The sequence below is a fragment of the Pseudophryne corroboree genome (genome assembly GCF_028390025.1).
Source record: "Pseudophryne corroboree isolate aPseCor3 chromosome 3 unlocalized genomic scaffold, aPseCor3.hap2 SUPER_3_unloc_98, whole genome shotgun sequence".
In the NCBI taxonomy this organism is placed as follows: Eukaryota; Metazoa; Chordata; class Amphibia; order Anura; family Myobatrachidae; genus Pseudophryne; species Pseudophryne corroboree.
This window is the reverse complement of record NW_026967594.1, coordinates 56,962-79,454: the sequence shown is the minus strand read 5'-3', so window position 1 is coordinate 79,454 and position 22,493 is coordinate 56,962. Positions and strand designations below refer to the sequence as shown.

General features: G+C 47.8%; 1 protein-coding gene and 1 non-coding gene across 3 annotated transcripts in view; one reads left to right on the top strand and one right to left on the bottom strand.

The window, feature by feature from the left end:
- LOC134984935 (zinc finger protein 260-like) overlaps positions 1-22,493 on the top strand; it is a 57,362-nt gene that overhangs the window by 21,738 nt on the left and 13,131 nt on the right. The window lies entirely within an intron of this gene.
- LOC134984937 (5S ribosomal RNA) lies at positions 763-881 on the bottom strand. The gene has a single exon (XR_010191799.1). It is a non-coding gene; the product is annotated as a 5S ribosomal RNA (ribosomal RNA).

Here is a 22,493-nt window from a genome sequence, read left to right as displayed (position 1 = left end):
GGCCCAGATTCGTATTTGTCCGACACACTGTGTGACCGACTTTGCAGCGAAGCTGCTTGTTTGATTATGCATAAATGCATATAGCAGAGGATAGTTTCAATCTGCCTACCTCTGGGTTATGGGCCCAGCATGCATCCATTGCAGTACTCTGCTGCACATGTAAGTGCAAGAGATCATGTACTCCAACCAGTAAGTACACCACGGAAATAACGTGTGTATAAACCCGCATTACCGTGCATGTGGTTACCAGCAATAGTGAATCTTCCTGTAGAGTCATGCTGTACAAAAACAATTAATAAATTAAACTCCTAACAACACCCCGCTCCTCCAGAGTCTAAGTGTTGTAGGGCAGCAACTTCCGAGAAAGAACCAGGAAGTAACATTAAAAGAAAAAAATTGTCCTACTTTTTTTTTTTTTTTTTTTTTTAAAACACCTGTTAAACCAGGATCTGAACCAGTGTTCATGCAAACACAATGTTCACTGTGGCCGGAAAGCCTAACCACTTGGCTACCGAGCCACCTGTAAAAACAATAAGCAAAACTGCTGTGGTGTGGCCATGTCTGCAGTGCTCAACAGATAGTGTTAATAAGCACTGAGTGCTGATCAATTATTCTTGCTTACTGCAAAATAGACTTTTAATGTCAGCATATTATATATACATATATACAACAATGTATATTCACACATGTTCAGACTTTAATATATATATATATATATATATATATATATATATATATATATATATATATACACACACATAGTATCTACAGCACCTTGTATTCCCAGGTGGTCTCCCATCCAGGTACTAACCAGGCCCAACACTGCTTAGCTTCCAAAATCAGTTGAGATTGGGCGTATCCAGTGTGGTGTGGCTGTAGATCCCCTATACACATATCCTGTACATAGGTATAACACATTTTTACAAGTCTGAACTAAATGTGACCTCTCACAGGCTTAAAACCTGAGATGACTGCTGCTTGACCACAGCTTAGTTAATGGGCCCTTCTAGTGGCCGGCGCCGGGAGCGCGCTCTGGAGAGCTATCCTGACTGTAAAACCTATAGTAGGTTTATATTGATAGTGTAAGCCCAAACTGAGCTATTTTTAACAGTTTAAACTAGCATGTATTAGTATGCAATCTAGTTGGATCACCAGTTTCCCAGATGGTAAAACAGTATGCAACCCTGCTTAGCTTCCAAGCTCAGATGAGTTTGGGCGTATCCTCCCAGGTGGCTAATCAGGCCCAACACTGCTTAGCTTCCAAAATCAGAAGAGATTGGGCGTATCCAGTGTGGTGTGGCCAAGTGATTTAAGCCAAAGCTGCTGCAGGTGAGTGAACTCACACGGCTCCACAGATACTGTTTTATAAGCACCATGTGCTTTACAATTGTTATAACATACTTACTTTACAACAAATGAACAAAACCAGTATTTGGCTGCCACAACCTGAATCAGATTTGCAGTGTTTAGGATAATATCATTATAAACAGTTATGATATAAATAATTATGTATATCCATGTTTTAGACATGGCAGGGAAACTGCTTATTAGTAATTGCTGGTGTCTTACTCATGCAGACAGACAATACAACCAAAAACAAAAACAAAGACCGACAACTTGCACGACTCAGTAAATAGCACTAAGGTGTCTCTATTATATCTGGCCAAGTGCAGTGCACGCCAGCCATATGCCTGCTCCCAAATTCCCCTTAACACCCCTGCGCCTTCAATGGAGGAGAGATGTAACACAGGAATTTCTGGAAATACAACAGGAAACATGGTTAATCTTGCTTTAACCAGGACTTCATAGCCTTTTGTAAAACATATGCAGCTCTGCTGTATTCCCTTATCAATAAGAGTTTAATCATGAGATTTTATCCAGTGACCCTGACATTTCTGTGTGCAGGGAACATCACTGTGGCAGCAAAGTTACTCACTAGGCTAAGAAACCTGCCTTTTGACTCTCATTTGTGTGTCCCCCCATGCTCCGTATACCGTTCTCTATACACGGAGCCGGGCTATGGTGGAGAGGGAGCCCGAAGCGGCATCGAGGGCCTGGGCCACACACACACATACACACACAGTGTCCCACACAGTGGGGCGGCAGCGTGAGCTGACTGCCCCGTTCAACATACCTGGACCCTGTGGTGAGGGCTATGACGGGCCTTCTCTGTAAGTTCCGTCCAGCCTTTACTGCAGGTTTTAGTCCTGCAGGTGGTAGTGAGGGAGCTCTTTTTTGAGAGGTCCGACACCCACAGCTGCTAAAGCAGCCTTCACTTATCCCGGACCCACCTATTGGAAGGGGGGGAAGGGATGTTGAAAATCGTTGAAAAAAGAAAAAACTTAGAAAAAAAATCCAATGAAATGTGGACCTCTGTGGCAGCAAAGCCACAAGCCTACTAACTGTGTCGAGCACAGAAAAAACACTGAGGTACTCAGGGATATGGAGGGGAGGTATAGTCCCAAAATTAATTTATTCAGTGCCTACTTCCTGTGGAAGCCGTCCATATCCCAAGAGTACTCCAGTGACCCCTAGTGGATGAAAAAGAAATCAGCATTTTTACCCCATGTTCCCTCACAGCAAAAGAAAGCACCGTATTATCAGGTACAGTCCTTTCGACCCCAGAAGAGCAAGCGGGTAAAAGGCGCGTCCTTTCTGCCCAGAGGCAGAGGTAGGGGGAAGAAGCTGCAGCATACAGCCAGTTCCCAGGAGCAAAAGTCCTCCCCCGTTTCCTCCAAGCCCGCCGCATGACGGTGGGGCTCCACAGGCGGAGCCAGGTACGGTGGGGGGTCGGCTCAAAAACTTCAGCAATCAGTGGGCTCGCTCATGGGTGGATCCCTGGATCCTTCAAGTAGTATCTCAGGGATACAAGCTGGAATTCGAGACGTCTCACCCCCCGCCGTTTCCTCAAATCTGCCTTGCCAACAACTCCCTCCGGCAGGGAGGCTGTGCTAGAGGCAATTCACAAGCTGTATTCCCAGCAGGTGATAGTCAAGGTGCCCCTCCTTCAACAAGGATGGGGTTACTATTCCACAATGTTTGTGGTACCGAAACCGTACGGTTCGGTGAGACCCATTTTAAATTTGAAATCCTTGAACACATACATAAAAAAATTCAAGTTCAAGATGGAATCGCTCAGGGCGGTTATTGCAAGCCTGGAAGAGGGGGATTACATGGTATCACTGGACATCAAGGATGCTTACCTGCATGTCCCCATTTACCATCCTCACCAGGAGTACCTCAGATTTGTGGTACAGGATTGTCATTACCAATTCCAGACGTTGCCGTTCGGCCTGTCCACGGCACCGAGGGTATTTACCAAGGTAATGGCCGAAATGATGATACTCCTTCGAAAAAAGAGAGTTTTAATTATCCCGTACTTGGACGATCTCCTGATAAAGGCGAGGTCCAGGGAGCAGTTGTTGGTCGGGGTAGCACTATCTCAGGAGGTGCTACAACAGCACGGTTGGATTCTAAATATTCCAAAGTCACAGCTGGTCCCTACGACACGTCTACTGTTCCTGGGGATGGTTCTGGACACAGACCAGAAAAAAGTGTTTCTCCCGGAGGAGAAAGCCAAGGAGCTGTCATCTCTAGTCAGAGGCCTCCTGAAACCAAAACAGGTGTCGGTGCATCACTGCACGTGAGTCCTGGGAAAAATGGTAGCTTCCTACGAGGCAATTCCATTTGGCAGGTTCCATGCAAGAACTTTTCAGTGGGACTTGTTGGACAAGTGGTCCGGATCGCATCTTCAGATGCATCGGCTGATAACCCTGTCTCCAAGGACCAGGGTGTCTCTGCTGTGGTGGCTGCAGAGTGCTCATCTTCAAGAGGGCCGCAGATTCGGCATACAGGACTGGATCCTGGTGACCATGGATGCCAGCCTTCGAGGCTGGGGGGCAGTCACACAGGGAAAAAACTTCCAGGGACTTTGGTCAAACCAGGAGATTTCCCTACACATAAATATTCTAGAACTGAGGGCCATTTACAATGCCCTAAGTCAAGCAAGACCCCTGCTTCAAAACCAGCCGGTACTGATTCAGTCAGACAACATCACGGCAGTCGCCCATGTAAATCGACAGGGCGGCACAAGAAGCAGGATGGCGATGGCAGAAGCCACAAAGATTCTCCGATGGGCGGAAAATCACGTGTTAGCACTGTCAGCAGTGTTCATTCCGGGAGTGGACAACTGGGAAGCAGACTTCCTCAGCAGGCACGACCTCCACCCGGGAGAGTGGGGACTTCATCCAGAAGTCTTCCAAATGATTGTAAACCGTTGGGAAAGGCCACAGGTGGACATGATGGCGTCCCGCCTCAACAAAAAGCTAAAAAGATATTGCGCCAGGTCAAGGGTCCCTCAGGCGAAAGCCGTGGATGTTCTAGTGACACCGTGGGTGTACCAGTCAGTTTATGTGTTCCCTCCTCTGCCTCTCATACCCAAGGTACTGAGAATAATAAGAAGGAGAGGAGTAAGAACTATACTCGTGGTTCTGGATTGGCCAAGAAGAGTTTGGTACCCAGAACTTCAAGAGATGATCTCAGAGGACCCATGGCCTCTGCCGCTCAGACAGGACCTGCTCCAGCAGGGGCCCTGTCTGTTCCAAGACTTACCGCGGCTGCGTTTGACGGCATGGCGGTTGAACACCGGATCCTGAAGGAAAAGGGCATTCCGGAGGAAGTCATTCCTACGCTGGTTAAAGCCAGGAAAGATGTAACCGCAAAACATCATCATCGCATATGGCTAAAATATGTTGCGTGGTGTGAGGCCAAGAAGGCCCCAACGGAGGAATTTCAGCTGGGTCGGTTTCTGCACTTCCTACAGTCAGGGGTGACTATGGGCCTAAAATTGGGTTCCATTAAGGTCCAGATTTCGGCTCTGTCGATTTTCTTCCAGAAAGAACTGGCTTCATTGCCTGAAGTTCAGACATTTGTTAAGGGAGTGCTGCATATTCAGCCCCCTCCAGTGGCACCTTGGGATCTCAACGTGGTGTTGGATTTCCTAAAGTCACACTGGTTTGGACCACTTAAAACTGTGGATTTAAAATATCTCACGTGGAAAGTGGTCATGCTATTGGCCTTTGCTTCGGCCAGGCGTGTGTCAGAATTGGCGGCTTTGTCACATAAAAGTCCTTATCTGATTTTCCATATGGATAGGGCAGAATTGAGGACTCGTCCCCAGTTTCTCCCTAAGGTGGTATCAGCTTTTCATTTGAACCAACCTATTGTGGTGCCTGCGGCTACTAGGGACTTGGAGGATTCCAAGTTACTGGACGTAGTCAGGGCCTTGAAAATTTATGTTTCCAGGACGGCTGGAGTCATGAAAACTGACTCGCTATTTATCCTGTATGCACCCAACAAGCTGGGTGCTCCTGCTTCTAAGCAGACTATTGCTCACTGGATCTGTAGCACAATTCAGCTTGCGCATTCTGCGGCTGGTCTGCCGCATCCTAAATCTGTAAAAGCCCATTCCATGAGGAAGGTGGGCTCTTCTTGGGCGGCTGCCCGAGGGGTCTCGGTTTTACAACTTTGCCGAGCTGCTACTTGGTCAGGGTCTAACACTTTTGCAAAATTCTACAAATTTGATACCCTGGCTGAGGAGGACCTTGAGTTTGCTCATTCGGTGCTGCAGAGTCATCCGCACTCTCCCGCCCGTTTGGGAGCTTTGGTATAATCCCCATGGTCCTTACAGAGTCCCAGCATCCACTTAGGACGTCAGAGAAAATAAGATTTTACTCACCGGTAATTCTATTTCTCGTAGTCCGTAGTGGATGCTGGGCACCCATCCCAAGTGCGGATTGTCTGCAATACTTGTATATAGTTATTGCCTAACTAAAGGGTTATTGTTATGAGCCATCTGTTAAGAGGCTCAGTTATATTTCATACTGTTAACTGGGTATAGTATCACTTGTTATATGGTGTGATTGGTGTGGCTGGTATGAGTCTTACCCGGGATTCCAAATCCTTTCCTTATTGTGTCAGCTCTTCCGGGCACAGTATCCTAACTGAGGTCTGGAGGAGGGTCATAGTGGGAGGAGCCAGTGCACCCTAGGTAGTCCTAAAGCTTTCTTTAGTTGTGCCCAGTCTCCTGCGGAGCCGCTATTCCCCATGGTCCTTACGGAGTCCCAGCATCCACTACGGACTACGAGAAATAGATTTACCGGTGAGTAAAATCTTATTTTTGTAGTCTTAGGTTTTTTGAGCGAGTTTTCTAAAAAGCGTCTTACACACCACCTTAGGAAGAGTCGCTTCTACAACTTCTTACTGGGTCACAACAACGCTTACCGACGGGTACAGTGCTGTTTCGGCGGCCGTCTGTGTAGGATGTACTAGCAAGTCCAGCTGACGTTACCAGGCTGTGGCCGGAGCACATGTAGAAGGTACGGCATCCATTCCGCTTAACGGGGAAGACGGGAGATACAGCCGCACTGTTTTCGGGATGTAGACTACTGATGCGGCTGCCACCTCGGCTGCACCAGCGCTAGGCCCCAGGGATCATAAGGCAGGCACAGGTTCAAGTTGAACCCCCATTGGCTTCTGAGCGGATAATGCCAGCTCGTATACCAGGGATAGGTTACCCTATTAACCCTTACATGCAACATTCCCGCTGGGTTTTATCACATCCAGTCCAGGAATCTGCAGCCTTTCAAGAGAAACAGACTGAAAGGCCTGTGGAAAGTAAGTCACAGACATGAAACTACATCCTCACAGTCTACACATTTTTCAGATGGGGACACTTGGGAGGATGAGGGTTCCTCGCATTCTGGGTCTGCATACAGAGACGAGGATGAAGGTCCCAGCTCTGTGGATATACCTGAGCTAATTAGTGCTGTGAAAGCCATTCTATCCTTAGTGGAGGCAACAGAGCCTTTGTTAAATCCAAGGCTCCTGTGTTTAAACATCCCAAAACAGTCAGATCTGAATTTCTGGGGTCAGAACAGCTGATGGAGATTATGCAAGAGGCTTGGGTCACACCCAGTAAGAAGTTTAGAATTCCAAAGAAATGGAATTCCCATTATCCTCTTCCAGCTGGGGACTGTTTAAAAAGGGAGGAGGCTCCCATAGTAGATACGCACGTCATTCGATTGGTGGGAAAATATACATTACCTCTGCCTTCAACATCATTAAGTTATGTTACTGAAAAATAGGTGTTTTTAAAAAAAAAAAAATTTCTCCTTGTCTGGGGCAATTGTAAGACCAGCCATGGCTTCAGCCTGAATGGCAAAAGCAGTGGTGTCCTGGGCTGATGCATTGGAGGATGATCTTTCATTGGGATCTAGAGAGCAAAAATCCCATATTGCACATATTAAGCAGGCGGCTATGTTTATGGCTATTATTGTCTCTCAAGCATCAGCCTCAGCAGTAGCCGCTCACATGGCGGTTTGGCTACGTACATGGAGAGCTGATACAGAGTCCAAGAAGGTTCTAGAGTCTTTGCCCTTTACTTGAGATATTCTTTTTGGTAAAGAATTTTGGCGTCAGAGGCAGACTCTGAAGAAAGTGAAGTTTCCTTCTACTTACTATTTAAACCTAATTTCTCATACGTCTTAGAGGATGCTGGGGATGCTTCAAGAACCATGGTGTATAGACGGGATCCGCAGGAGACATGGGCACACTATAAGACTTTGAATGGGTGTGAACTGGCTCCTCCCTCTATGCCCCTCCTCCAGACTCTAGTTAGATTCTGTGCCCAGCGAGACTGGATGCACACTGGGGAGCTCTCTAGTTTCTCAGGGAAAAGACTTTATTAGGTTTATTATTTTCAGGGAGACCTGCTGGCAACAGGCTCCCTGCATCGTGGGACTGAGGGGAGAGAAGCAGACCTACTTCTGTGAGTTCAAGGGCTCTGCTTCTTAGGCTACTAGACACCATTAGCTCCAGAGGATTCAATCACTTGGTACGCCTAGCTGCTTGTTCCCGGAGGCACGCCGTCACCCCACCCCTCCCTCACAGAGCCAGAAGATTGAAGCCAGGTGAGTATGAGAAGATCATAAGACTTCAGTGACGTCAGAAGACGGCGTTTGAGGTACCGCGTTGCGCGCCATGCTTCCACACTGATTACGGCACTGCAGGGTGCAGAGCACAGGGGGGGCGCCTTGGGCAGCATGGGGGACCTCAAACAGCACTGGCATAGGATATAACAGTGCTCAGGCACTTGTTAAGGGACCCCCGCCAGTATAAAGATTCTTTTAGCGGGACTGTAGCGTGCCATCTAGTGGGCGGGGCTTAGCCCACACAGCTCTGACCAGCGCCATTTTTCCCTTCACAGAAGCTGCAGAGAATCTGGCCCTGACCTCCACACTGCTGTGCAAGTAACAGGGTGCAAAACAGGCCGGGATGGGGGGGGGGGCACTAGTGATGGGTGATTTATTATATATGTAAAAAGCGCTAGCAGGTCTGGGCAGTCATGTCACTGGCCTCAGTACCGGGATAGGCGCTGGGTGTGAGCTGGCAGAACTCTCTCTGTGTCTCTCTTGCAGGCTTTATAGTCTGTCTCCTATAGCCCCAGTGTGGTTGTGGCTGTCGGTACGTGTGTACCGATGCTCCTCCTCCGCAAACAGGAAATGAACATAATTCCATACCTGGATGATCTACTGATAAAGGCATCCTCCATTGGAGAGGTTGTTACAAAGAATTGCTCTCTCAACTCAACTACTCCAGGATCACGTGTAGATTCTGAACCTTTACAAATTCACACTTGGAACCGACAAATGGGCTTCCCTTCTTGGGAATGATACTCGATACAGGAGTACAGATGGTGTTCCTTCCATTGGAAAAGGGATTGGTGATCCAGTCAATGGTCCGGGATGTCCTGAAGCCAACTTGGATATCGGTACATCAGTGCATTTGCCTACTGTGGAAGATGGTAGCCTCCTACGAGGCACTGCAGTACGGAAGGTTTCACGCAAGGCCCTTCCAGTTCGATCTCTTGGACAGGTGGTCCGGATCGCATCTTCACATGCACCAGAGGATACGCCTGTCGCCGAAAGCCAGAATTTTGCTTCTCTGGTGGCTACAGACTTCTCACCTGATCGAAGGCCGCAGGTTCGGGATTCAGAATTGGGTTCTACTAACCACATGTGCAAGCCTCAGAGGTTGGGGAGCAATCACCCTGGGGGAAAACTTCCAGGGAAAATGGCCAAATCAAGAAGCCATTCTTCCAAAAAACATTCTGGAACTTAGGGCCATATACACTGCCCTTCAACAAGTGGCACATCTTCTTCAAGATCAAGCCATTCAGGTACAGACAATGTGACGGAGTGTCGTACATAAACAGACAGGGCAGAACGAAGAGCAGAGCTGCAATGTTAGAGGTAACAAGAATTATCCTCTGGGCAGAAAAACGCGCTGTGGCGTTGTTGGCAATCTTCATTCCGCGAGTAGACAACTGGAAAGCAGACTTCCTCAGCAGACATGACCTCCACCCAGGAGAGTTGGACCTCCACCCGGAGGTGTTCAGGGAAGTGACAAGTCGGTGGGGAATTCCTCAGATCGACATGATGGCCTCTCGTCTCAACAGGAAGCTCAGGCGGTATTGTTCCATGTCAAGAGACCCACAAACAGTGGTGGTTTGACGAGCTAGTAACTCCATGGGTTTACCAGACAGTGTATGTGTTCCCTCCACTTCTGCTCATCCCAAGAATTCTCAAAAGAATCAAAAAGACAAGGATTCAGGCAATTCTCATTGCTCCAGACTGGCCAAGAAGGGCTTGGTACGCGGATCTACTGGAGTTGCTCCTAGAGGATCCGTGGCCTCTACCTCTTTGCGAGGACCTTCTGCAACAGGGGAAGTTCATCTATCAAGACTTACCTCGGCAACGTTTGACGGCATGGAAGTTGAGCATCAGATTCTAGCCCAGAAAGGGATCCTGGACAGCATTATTCCAACCCAGGAAGGGAGTAATGTCTAAGCATTACCATCATATTTGGAAAAAATGTATCTTGGTTTGAATCCAAGCAGTTTCCTGCGGTGGAGTTTCAACTGGGACGTTTACTTCTCTTTCTGCAAGCAGGTGTGGATGTGGGCATTTGCCTGGGCCCTATAAATGTCCATATTTCAGCCTTGTCCATTTTCTTCCAGAAACAATTGTCTGCCCTCCCAGACGTTCTTAAAAGGGGTTCTGAACTTCCAACCGCCCTTTGTGCCTCCTACGGCACCTTGGGATCTCAACGTGGTGTTGCAGTTCCTGCATTCAGATTGGTTTGAGCCTCTACAGGAGGTGGAGGTAAAGTTTCTTATGTGAAAGACTGTCACACTGTTGGCCTTCACGTCAGCAAGACGTGTGTCAGAGTTGGGGGCGTTGTCTCACAAGAGCCCCTACTTAATATTCCATGAGGATAGAGCTGAACTCAGAACGCGTCAGAATTTCTTCCTAAGGTTGTGTCAGCTTTTCATATCAACCAACCTATTGTGGTGCCAGTGGCTACTGACACCTCGGCTACTTCAAGGGCCTTGGATGTTGTGAGGGCCTTGAAGGTGTATGTAAAGCGGACAGCCCATCACAAGAAATCAGATGCGCTGTTTGTGCTTTAGACACCCAATCTTATTGGGATCATAAGCAGACAATTGCTCGCTGCATCAGGCTAACTATCCAGCATGCTTATTCCATGGCAGGATTGCCGGTTCCAAGATCTGTACAGGCCCACTCTACTCGTTCAGTGGGTTCTTCCTGGGTGGCTGTCAGGGGTGTTACAACTTTGCCGAGCAGTACCTGGTCAGGTTCGAACACGTTTGCTAAGTTCTACAAGTTTGATACTTTGGCCTCTAAGGACCTTCAGTTTGGTCACTCTGTTCTACAGGAACCTCAGCACTCTCTCATCCGGTTTGGAAGCTTTGGTACATCCCCATGGTACTAAATGGAACCCTAGTTTCCTCTAGGACGTAAGAGAAAATAGGATTTTCTCCAGCAGGGTCCACAGGTTATCCACGGGATAACATTGGGATATGCTGGAGCGACAGTGGATTGGCACAAAATGATCACAAGCTTTCTGGCCTCCCAGGATGCACCAGGCTCGTCCATATAATCCCACCCACTGACTCACTCCAATCAGATTTTTGTTTGGTACGGCAGGAGCCGGACCATGGTCACGGGGCTGCTGTGTTTGACAGCCCTAAGCTTTATTTGATTTATTTTTATAGTCTTACTATGTTTTTTGAGAGATTTCTCTGATGTCCTAGTGGATGCTGGGAACTCCGTAAGGACCATGGGGAATAGCGGGCTCCGAAGGAGACTGGGAACTCTAAGAAAGAATTAGGACTACTGGTGTGCACTGGCTCCTCCCTCTATGCCCCTCCTCCAGACCTCAGTTAGAATCTGTGCCTGGCTCGAGCTGGTTGCACACTAGGGGCTCTCCTGAGCTTCTAGTAAAGAAAGTATATTTTAGGTTTTTTATTTTCAGTGAGACCTGCTGGCAACAGACTCACTGCTACGAGGGACTTAGGGGAGAGAAGCAAACCTACCTGCTTGCAGCTAGCTTGGGCTTCTAGGCTACTGGACACCATTAGCTCCAGAGGGATCGAACACAGGCCCAGCCTCGGTCATCCGGTCCCGGAGCCGCGCCGCCGTCCCCCTTGCAGAGCCAGAAGCAAGAAGAACGTCCTGGAAATCGGCGGCTGAAGACTCCGGTCTTCATTAAGGTAGCGCACAACACTGCAGCTGTGCGCCATTGCTCCCTATGCACACCACACACTCCGGTCACTGATGGGTGCAGGGCGCTGGGGGGGGCGCCCTGGGCAGCAATTAGAGTACCTTAAATAGCAAAATCACACATAATATAGCATAGTAAGCTATATATGTGTAAAAAATCCCCTGCCATATTATTAATAAAGAGCGGGAGAAGTCAGCCGAAAAAGGGGCTATCTCCCCCAGCACACTGGCGCCATTTCCTCTCACAGCTCCGCTGGAAGGACGCTCCCCAGGCTCTCCCCTGCAGTTTCCAGGCTCAATAGGGTAAAAAAGAGAGGGGGGCACTAAATTTAGGCGCAAAAACTGTGTATTATAGCTGCTATAGGGTAAAGCACTTTGTGTCAGTGTAACTCCCTGCATTATATAGCGCTGTGGTGTGTGCTGGCATACTCTCTCTCTGTCTCCCCAAAGGACTTTGTGGGGTCCTGTCCTCAGTCAGAGCATTCCCTGTGTCTGTACGGTGTGTCGGTACGGCTGTGTCGACATGTTTGATAAGGAGGCTTATGTGGAGGCGGAGCAGGTGCCGATAAATGTGATGTCACCCCCTGCGGGTCGACACCTGAGTGGATGGATATGTGTAAGGAATTACGCAACAGTGTCAACTCCTTACATAAAAGGTTTGATGACATAGCAGATGTGGGACAGCCCGGCTTATCAGCACGTGCCTGCCCAGGCGTCTCAAAAGCCATCAGGGGCTCAAAAACGCCCACTACCTCAGATGGCAGACACAGATGTCGACACGGATACTGACTCCAGTGTCGACGACAAAGAGACTAGTGTACATTCCAATAGGGCCATCCGTTGCATGATTACGGCAATGAAAAATGTGTTGCACATTTCTGACATTAACCCAGGTACCACAAAAAAGGGTATTATGTTTGGGGAGAAAAAGCAACCAGTGGTTTTTCCCCCATCTGATGAGTTGAATGAAGTGTGTGAAGAAGCGTGGTGTTCCCCTGATAAGAAACTGGTAATTTCTAAAAAGTTACTAATGGCGCACCCTTTCCCGCCAGAGGACAGGATACGTTGGGAGACATCCCCTAGGGTGGATAAAGCGCTCACACGTCTGTCAAAAAAGGTGGCACTACCGCTCAGGATACGGCCGCCCTAAAGGAGCCTGCGGATAGAAAGCAGGAGGCTATCCTGAAGTCTGTATATACACACTCAGGTACTATCCTGAGACCGGCTATTGCTTCAGCATGGATGTGCAGTGCTGCAGCTGTGTGGTCAGATTCCCTGTCTGATAACATTGATACCCTTGACAGGGACACTATATTGCTAACCATAGAGCATATTAAAGACGTAGTATTATATATGAGAGATGCACAGAGGGATATTTGCCGGCTGGCATCTAGAATAAATGCAATGTCCATTTCTGCCAGGAGAGTATTATGGACTCGGCAGTGGACAGGTGATGCGGATTCTAAAAGGCACATGGAAGTTTTGCCTTACAAGGGTGAGGAATTGTTTGGGGATGGTCTCTCGGACCTCGTTTCCACAGCGACAGCTGGGAAGTCGACATTTTTACCCTATGTTCCCTCACAGCCAAAGAAAGCACCGTATTATCAGGTACAGTCCTTTCGGCCCCAGAAAGGCAAGCGGGTTAAAGGCGCGTCCTTTCTGCCCAGAGGCGGAGGTAGAGGGAAAAAGCTGCACCATACAGCCAGTTCCCAGGAACAAAAGTCCTCTCCCACTTCCTCTAAGTCCGCCGCATGATGCTGGTGCTCCACAGGCGGAGCCAGGTGCGGTGGGAGCCCGTCTCCGGAACTTCAGCGACCAGTGGGTTCGCTCACGAGTGGATCCCTGGATTCTACAAGTGGTATCTCAGGGGTACAAGCTGGAATTCGAGACGTCTCCCCCTCGCCGTTTCCTCAAATCAGCCTTGCCAACGACTCTCCCAGACAGGGAGGTAGTGCTGGCGGCGATTCACAAGCTGTACTTCCAGCAGGTGATAATCAAGGTACCCCTCCTTCAACAAGGTCGGGGTTACTATTCCACAATGTTTGTGGTACCGAAACCGGACGGTTCGGTGAGACCCATTTTAAATTTGAAATCCTTGAACACTTATATAAGAAGGTTCAAGTTCAAAATGGAATCGCTCAGGGCGGTTATTGCAAGCCTGGACGAAGGGGATTACATGGTTTCACTGGACATCAAGGATGCTTACCTGCATGTCCCCATTTACCCTCCTCACCAGGAGTACCTCAGATTTGTGGTACAGGACTGTCATTACCAATTCCAGACGTTGCCGTTTGGTCTGTCCACGGCACCGAGGGTATTTACCAAGGTAATGGCCGAAATGATGATACTCCTTCGAAAAAAGGGAGTTATAATTATCCCGTACTTGGACGATCTCCTTATAAAGGCGAGGTCCGGGGAGCAGTTGTTGGTCGGAGTAGCACTATCTCGGGAAGTGCTACAACAGCACGGCTGGATTCTGAATATTCCAAAGTCGCAGCTGGTTCCTACGACGCGTCTACTGTTCCTGGGTATGGTTATGGACACAGAACAGAAAAAGGTGTTTCTCCCGGAGGAGAAGGCCAAGGGGTTGTCATCTCTGGTCGGAGACCTCCTAAAACCAAAACAGGTGTCGGTGCATCACTGCACGCGAGTCCTGGGAAGGATGGTAGCTTCTTACGAAGCAATTCCATTCGGCAGGTTCCATGCAAGGATCTTTCAGTGGGATCTGTTGGACAAGTGGTCCGGATCGCATCTTCAGATGCATCGGCTGATAACCCTGTCTCCAAGGCCCATGGTGTCCCTGCTGTGGTGGCTGCAGAGTGCTCATCTTTTAGAGGGCCGCAGATTCGGCATACAGGACTGGGTCCTGGTCACCACGGATGCAAGCCTTCGATGTTGGAGTGCAGTCACACAGGGAAGAAACTTCCAAGGACTATGGTCGAGTCAGGAGACTTGCCTACACATAAATATTCTATAACTAAGGGCCATTTACAATGCCCTAAGTCAGGCAAGACCCCTGCTTCTACACCAGCCGGTGCTGATTCAGTCAGACAACATCACGGTGGTCGCCCATGTAAACCGACAGGGCGGCACAAGAAGCAGGATGGCGATGGCAGAAGCCACAAGGAATCTCCGATGGGCGGAAAATCACGTGTTAGCACTGTCAGCAGTGTTCATTCCGGGAGTGGACAACTGGGAAGCAGACTTCCTCAGCAGACACGACATCCGCCCGGGAGAGTTGGGACTTCATCCAGAAGTCTTCCAGATAATTGTAAACCGTTGGGAAAAACCACAGGTGGACATGATGGCATCCCGCCTCAACAAAAAGCTAAAAAGATATTGCGCCAGGTCATGGGACCCTCAGGCGATAGCTGTGGACGCTCTAGTGACACCGTGGGTGTACCAGACGGTTTATGTGTTCCCTCCTCTTCCTCTCATACCCAAGGTACTGAGGATAATAAGAAGGAGAGGAGTAAGAACTATACTCATTGTTCCGGATTGGCCAAGAAGAGCTTGGTACCCAGAACTTCAAGAAATGATCTCAGAGGACCCATGGCCTCTGCCGCTCAGACAGGACCTGCTGCAGCAGGGGCCCTGTCTGTTCCAAGAATTACCACAGCTGCGTTTGACGGCATGGCGGTTGAACACCGGATCCTAAAGGAAAAGGGCATTTCGGAGGAAGTCATTCCTACGCTGATTAAAGCTAGGAAAGATGTGACCGCAAAACATTATCACCGCATATGGCGGAAATATGTTGCTTAGTGTGAGGCCTGGATGGCCCCAACGGAGGAATTTCAGCTGGGTCGATTTCTGCACTTCCTACAGTCAGGGGTGACTATGGGCCTAAAGTTGGGTTCCATTAAGGTCCAGATTTCGGCTCTGTCAATTTTCTTCCTAAAAGAACTGGCTTCACTGCCTGAAGTTCAGACTTTTGTTAAAGGAGTGCTGCATATTCAGCCCCCTTTTGAGCCTCCAGTGGCACCTTGGGATCTCAACGTGGTGTTGGATTTCCCAAAGTCGCATTGGTTTGAGCCACTTAAAACCGTGGAGATAAAATATCTCACGTGGAAAGTGGTCATGCTGTTGGCCTTGGCGTCGGCCAGGCGTGTATCAGAATTGGCGGCTTTGTCATGTAAAAGCCCTTATCTGATTTTCCATATGGATAGGGCGGAATTGAGGACTCGTTCCCAATTTCTTCCTAAGGTGGTATCAGCGTTTCATTTAAACCAACCTATTATGGTCCCTGCGGCTATTCGGGACTTGGAGGATTCCAAGTTGCTGGACGTAGTCAGGGCCCTGAAAATCTATGTTTCCAGGAAGGCTAGAGTCAGGAAAACTGACTCGCTGTTTATCCTGTATGCACCCAACTAGCTGGGTGCTCCTGCTTCAAAGCAGACTATTGCTCGCTGGATCTGTAGCACGATTCAACTTGCACATTCTGTGGCTGGACTGCCGCATCCTAAATCTGTAAAAGCCCATTCCACGAGGAAAGTGGGCTCTTCTTGGGCGGCTGCCCGAGGGGTCTCGGCTTTACAACTTTGCCGAGCTGCTACTTGGTCGGGTTCAAACACATTTGCAAAATTCTACAAGTTTGATACCCTGGCTGAGGAGGACCTTGAGTTTGCTCATTCAGTGCTGCAGAGTCATCCGCACTCTCCCGCCCGTTTGGGAGCTTTGGTATAATCCCCATGGTCCTTACGGAGTTCCCAGCATCCACTAGGACGTCAGAGAAAATAAGAATTTACTCACCGGTAATTCTATTTCTCGTAGTCCGTAGTGGATGCTGGGCGCCCATCCCAAGTGCGGATTGTCTGCAATACTTGTATATAGTTATTGCCCAACTAAAGGGTTATTGTTATGAGCCATCTGTTCATGAGGTTCAATTGTTATTCATACTGTTAACTGGGTATAGTGTCACGAGTTGTACGGTGTGATTGGTGTGGCTGGTATGAGTCTTACCCGGGATTCCAAATCCTTTCCTTATTGTGTCAGCTCTTCCGAGCACAGTTTCCCTAACTGAGGTCTGGAGGAGGGGCATAGAGGGAGGAGCCAGTGCACACCAGTAGTCCTAATTCTTTCTTAGAGTGCCCAGTCTCCTTCGGAGCCCGCTATTCCCCATGGTCCTTACGGAGTTCCCAGCATCCACTACGGACTACGAGAAATAGAATTACCGGTGAGTAAATTCTTATTTTTTTTACGTAACAGTGTCTTACACACATATTGAAAAGAGTTGCTCCTAAAACTCTCCGCCGGGTCGCAACAACACTTACCCACGGTACAAGTGCTGTCTCGACGGGCGTCTGTGTCGGATGTTACTAGCAGGTCCAGCAGGCGTTACTAGGCTGTGGCCGGAGCACGGGGAGAAGGTAAGGCATCGGTTACGCTTAGAAGGGCCGCACTGTTTGAGAGGAGACTACCAAACAGCTGGCGCACCACCACCACGGGTGCTCTAGTGAAAGCCTTTAGGGATCATAAGGCGCCAGGATTAGTTTGAGGCTGCGATCCCTAGGGTTGATGTCAGCAGTGGGGAGTAAGACGCTCTCCTGGTCACCCCTCCCCCAAGTTCATGACCAGTTTCCTTGTGTCACCCGCCAATTGCTTCACTTCCGTTTCAGACGCTACCACGAGGGGACTCAGTCGTAACATAGGCCGCTGCGTCTGTATACACTGAGGTTTACCGCTAAGAGACTGGGTCGCAGACATGAGCGTCTGCATGCACTAACGTTCACTGAGCATCTGTGTCCACTTAAAATACCGGAGCGGCAGTGTACACTAGTAGCGTGTGGATCCACTCAGCGGTTGCTAAACGTATTGATCGATCCTGGAGTGGGGTGAGTCTCCCTGTGTCCCACTCTACGGAGTAAGGGTTATACAGCACTAAATTTCTATCTACTGTTGTTAGTATGACTAGTTAAGTTTAGGGCCTATTGCATATGAGTTTTGTACAATACTGTGGTTTGATCTGCAATTGCGTCTGAATACATTAAGGACAGCATAGGACAGTAAACCGTAAATGTATGCCTACATACTTGAAATGTGTTCGTAGTTGATAATATGCTCATGTGACAAATATATGACTAATATATAACGTGACTGACTGCTAGTGTGATTGCTGACTTTATATATGTTTGTCAGTGTTTTCTTCTGAACCTCAATGCTGGTGCTTGGGTTGGGGTCAGATTGATATCACTTATGCATATAAAGTGTTTTCAGTCACAGATTGTGTAGTAAATGTGGAAAAGCTGATTATTTATCATGTCTAAGAGCGGCAAAGGTGACGAGGTTACATTAACAGTAACACCAACACTCAAAACATGTTTATCCTGCAAGGTGGGGTTAATAACTCTTTGACAAATGAGGAGGGGTTACGTGCAAATTGTTTTGCATTTCAGCAGAATACAAGGCAGATCCCTGTTCAACAACAAGTAGATCCACCTTGGGCCATGTTTGCACAAATCCTATCTAGTATAGCTGACAGGTTGGTCCGTGCAGCTCCAACCGCAGGAATAGGGTACACTATTAACACATACATGCAGCTCCCATCATATGGTATAGCCCCAACAGCTTCTACAAGTCAACAAGCTGATAAACCAAAGGTAAATATATCATCCAATTCGCAAGCTACACAGGATGATACAACAGATGATGACTCCGTATACTCTACTTCACCATATGAAGAACAAATGGAGGGTTTCAGCTCAGAAGATATAGCTGAGTTAATTGGAGCAATAAAGGATATTCTGTCTCTAGAAGATTCAGCTGAGCCAATAATTAAAACTAAAGCACTTGTGTTTAAACGTCCCAAAACAGTGAGGGTTGAGTTTCCAGGGTCAGAGGAACTGACGGAAATCATGGAGGAACCTTGGGCTACGCCCAATAGGAGATATAGAATTCCAAAAAAATGGGATTCTTACTACCCTTTTCCAACTGGGGACTGTTTAAAAAGAGAAGTGCCTCCTAAGGTAGATACGCATGTCATTCGACTAGTGCGAAAATCTATTTTACCTTTGCCATCTACATCATTAAATGATGTCACAGACAGAAGAGTTGATGGTTTTTTTGAAAAACATATTTTCTCTGTCAGGGGCAGTCATAAGGCCGGCTTTGGCCTCAGCTTAGATGGCAAAAGAGGTAGTTGAATGGGCTGAAGAACTGGAAAATGGGCTCTCAGCACCTACTAGGGAGCAGGAGTCCCATATAGCCCATATGAAACAGGCTGCACTATTCCTAGAAGAAGCAGCAATGGATATAGGTACGATTGCTTCCAAAGCTTCAGCCTTAACAGTAGCTGCTCGCAGAGCAATTTGGCCACGTACATGGAAAGCTAATTCAGAATCCAAAAAGTTTCTGGAAGCTTTGCCTTTTGTTGGAAACATTCTTTTTGGTAAGGAACTGACGGACATTCTGGAGTCAGAAGCTGAATCCAAGAAGGTCAGGTTTCATGCCGGTTATAACCCTAAGCCTAAGGGTTTGAGATTTCGGCCATTTCAGTGGCAGGGTAAAACAAAAGGTAAAAATGAATCAAAGCAAACCCAGTACAATAAGTCTGGTAAAGCAAAGAGGCAGTGGGCCACTAGAGGGCCAGCTTCCAAACCAGAACATAAACCATCAGCCTGATAGTGCGGGCCTCCACTTGGGGGACTCCAAGGTAGGGGGCCGTCTTCTTCTGTTTGCACACATATGGCAGCAGTCGACAACAGACGCCAGGGTGCAAGAAGTGGTATCTCAGGGTTATGTTTTCCCTTTCAAGCAGCAGCATCCTCAAAGGTTTTTTTGCACCAGCCCGTCTCATATAGAGGCGAAAGCCAGGGACCTGCAAAAAGCAGTACAGAAATTGCTTCAGTCCGGGGTAATTATTCCAGTACCCCCGACACAACGGAGGCAGGGGTTTTACTCCAACCTATTTTTGGTCCAGAAGCCAAATGGGTCATTCCGGCCAATTCTCAATCTCAAAATGTTAAACAAATACATTTGGGTCCCAAGGTTCCACATGGAAACGTTGCGTTCCATAGTTTTGGCCATGGAACCAAGGGATTACATGGTATCTCTGGATATACAGGATGGTTACCTGCATGTGCCGATAGCATTGTCCCATCAGTGTTATCTCAGGTTTCCTATCCTCCAGCAACATTTTCAATTCCAGGCATTACCCTTTGGGTTAGCCACAGCCCCCAAAGTGTTTACCAAGATTATGGTGGTTATGGCCGCTTATCTCCGCAAGCAGGGTATAAGAATTTTTCCGTACCTCAACTAGCTTTTAATCCTGGCACAATCCCAGGAATTGCTCTTGAGCCATCTCCAACAGACAATAACTTGTCTACAGAAACACGGATGGCTCATAAATTGGGCAAAGTCGTCTCTGATTCCATCACAACGGATGATTCACTTAGGGGCTGTATTGGATTCAAGTCTGCAGAAAACATTTTTACCTGTGGAAAAGTTATCCAAGGTGCAGTTAATGACTCAGGAATTAATACACAGTCAAACAATATCAGTTCACATGGCAATGCGAGTGATGGGGTTGATGGTGTCAACATTCGGCATGGTGGAATATGGACAATTCCACTCAAGACCTTTGGAATGGAATACATCAGACATAAAAAACACAAATGATGGTACTTCCAGTAAAGGTAAAACGGTCTTTAGCCTGGTGGCTACAGACATCCCATCTAGACAAGGGGAGACCTTTTTGGATATCAGATTGGGAGATCCTGACAACGGATGCCAGTCTTCAGGGCTGGGGAGCAGTGTCCGGAAAATGATGGTTCCAGGGACAATGGCCCACAGAAGAAAGTTGCCTGCCTATAAATATGGTGGAACTTCGGGCCATATACATGGCACTGATTCAGGCAAAGGACATTCTGCAAGGAAAACCAGTCCAGATCCGCTCAAACAATGCAGTTGCGTACCTCCAACCATCAGGGAGGAACTCGCAGCCAAAGAGCAAAGAAGGAGTTCTGCCCACTTTAGTATGTGCCCACTTTAGTATCTTCCAGCATTGTCCGCAGTGTTTATTCCAGGAGTTCTAAACTGGGAAGCGGACTTTCTCAGTCGACACACCATTCAAGCAACCGAATGGGCTCTACACCCGGAAGTATTTCAGACTCTAGAGGACAAGTGGGGTTTGCCAGAGAGAGATCTCATGGCGTCCCATCTGAACCAGTACCGGCATACGGGTCAAGAACAAGAGACCCCGGAGCGATCATTGCGGACGCACTGTCGGTGAAATGTGACTTTCATCTGGCTTGTGTGTTTCCTCCGATCACCCTGTTACCCAGGGTGGTGAGGAAAATAAGACAAGCAAAGAGTGCCGTGATCCTAATAGCACCGGTTTGGCCCAGAAGGCATTGGTACATAGATCTGCTGAGGATGTCGATGAATGCTCCAATTCTGCTCCCTCAACGTCCAGATCTACTGATGCAGGGTCCTTGTTATCACAGGCATCTGGATCGGCGGTCTTTGACAGCACGGCTGTTGAAACCTTTATCCTGAAGTCAAGAGGTTTTTCACAACAGGTAATTCAAACTATGCTCAGAGCAAGGAAACCCTCCTCTGCTCGCATTTATCACCGAATATGGCAAACCTATATTCGTTGGTGCAGTGAAAGAAGTATAGATCCAAAATCTTTCAGAGTATCCAGAATCTTAGATTTCCTTAAGGCAGGAATGGATAAGGGTTTGAAGGTGGCTTCTTTGAGAGTTCAAGTTTCAGCATTGACTGTATGGTTTCAAAAGAAAATTGCCACTTTACAGGATGTGCGTAATTTTTTCCAGGGAATGCTGCGCATTCAACCCTGCAGTACCTTGGGATTTAAGTCTGGTCCTCAAAGCTCCGTTTGAACCACTTAAAAAAGTGGATCTCAAATGGTTGACAGCTAAAGTACTCTTTCTACTGACTACGGCATCAGTTAGATGAGTATCAAATTTAGGAGCGCGGTCATGTAAGTCTCCTTTTCTGATCTTTTTTCCAGATAAAGCCGTTCTCAGAACTAAGTCTGGTTATCTTCCGAAGGTGGTCTCGAAGTTTCACCTTAACAAAGAAATTGTAGTCCCGGCTTTTCAGGTATCAGGACTGTCTGCGGGAGAAGCGTCGCTGGACATAGTCCGTGCATTAAGAATCTACGTAGATCGTACCAGTGCCATCAGAAAGACAGATTCTCTCTTCATTCTCTACGGATTTCACAAGAGAGGATGGCCTGCTAGTAAACAGAGGCTGGCAAGATGGCTTTGAATGACGATTTCAGAAGCATGCTCTCGAGCTGATCTCCCTGTTCCGGCTAAAGTCTCTGCTCACTCTACACGTAAGGTAGGTCCTTCATGGGCAGGACAACATGGTGCTTCAGTAGAACAGATATGTAAGGCAGCCACATGGTCTTCCATTAAAACATTCATTAGACATTATGCTTTGGATACTTTTGCCTCTCATGCTGAATTCGGGAGAAAGGTTCTATCTAATCAGGAGCGTCCCCACCACTAAAAATTGCTTTGGGAAGTCCCAATGTTATCCTGTGGATAACCTGTGGACCTTTTCGGAGAAATATACGTTATGGTAAAAACTTACCGTTGATAATGGTATTTCTCCTATGTCCACAGGTTTCCACAGGGATCCCACCCTGACGCACCTGATTTGAGAATCTTTATACTCACTAACCTCTTCCCTCTTGCATGGAAGGGTGTGCATGTGTGTTCTTCTCGCCTGAATAGGGTTCAAACTATAGATTGTAATCTTGCAAGCAGGGCCTTCCTACCTCTATGTCTGTCTGTTTTTACCCAGTTTTGTTCTATTACTGTTGTTCTAATTGTAAAGCGCAACGGAATATGCTGCGCTATATAAGAAACTGTTAATAAA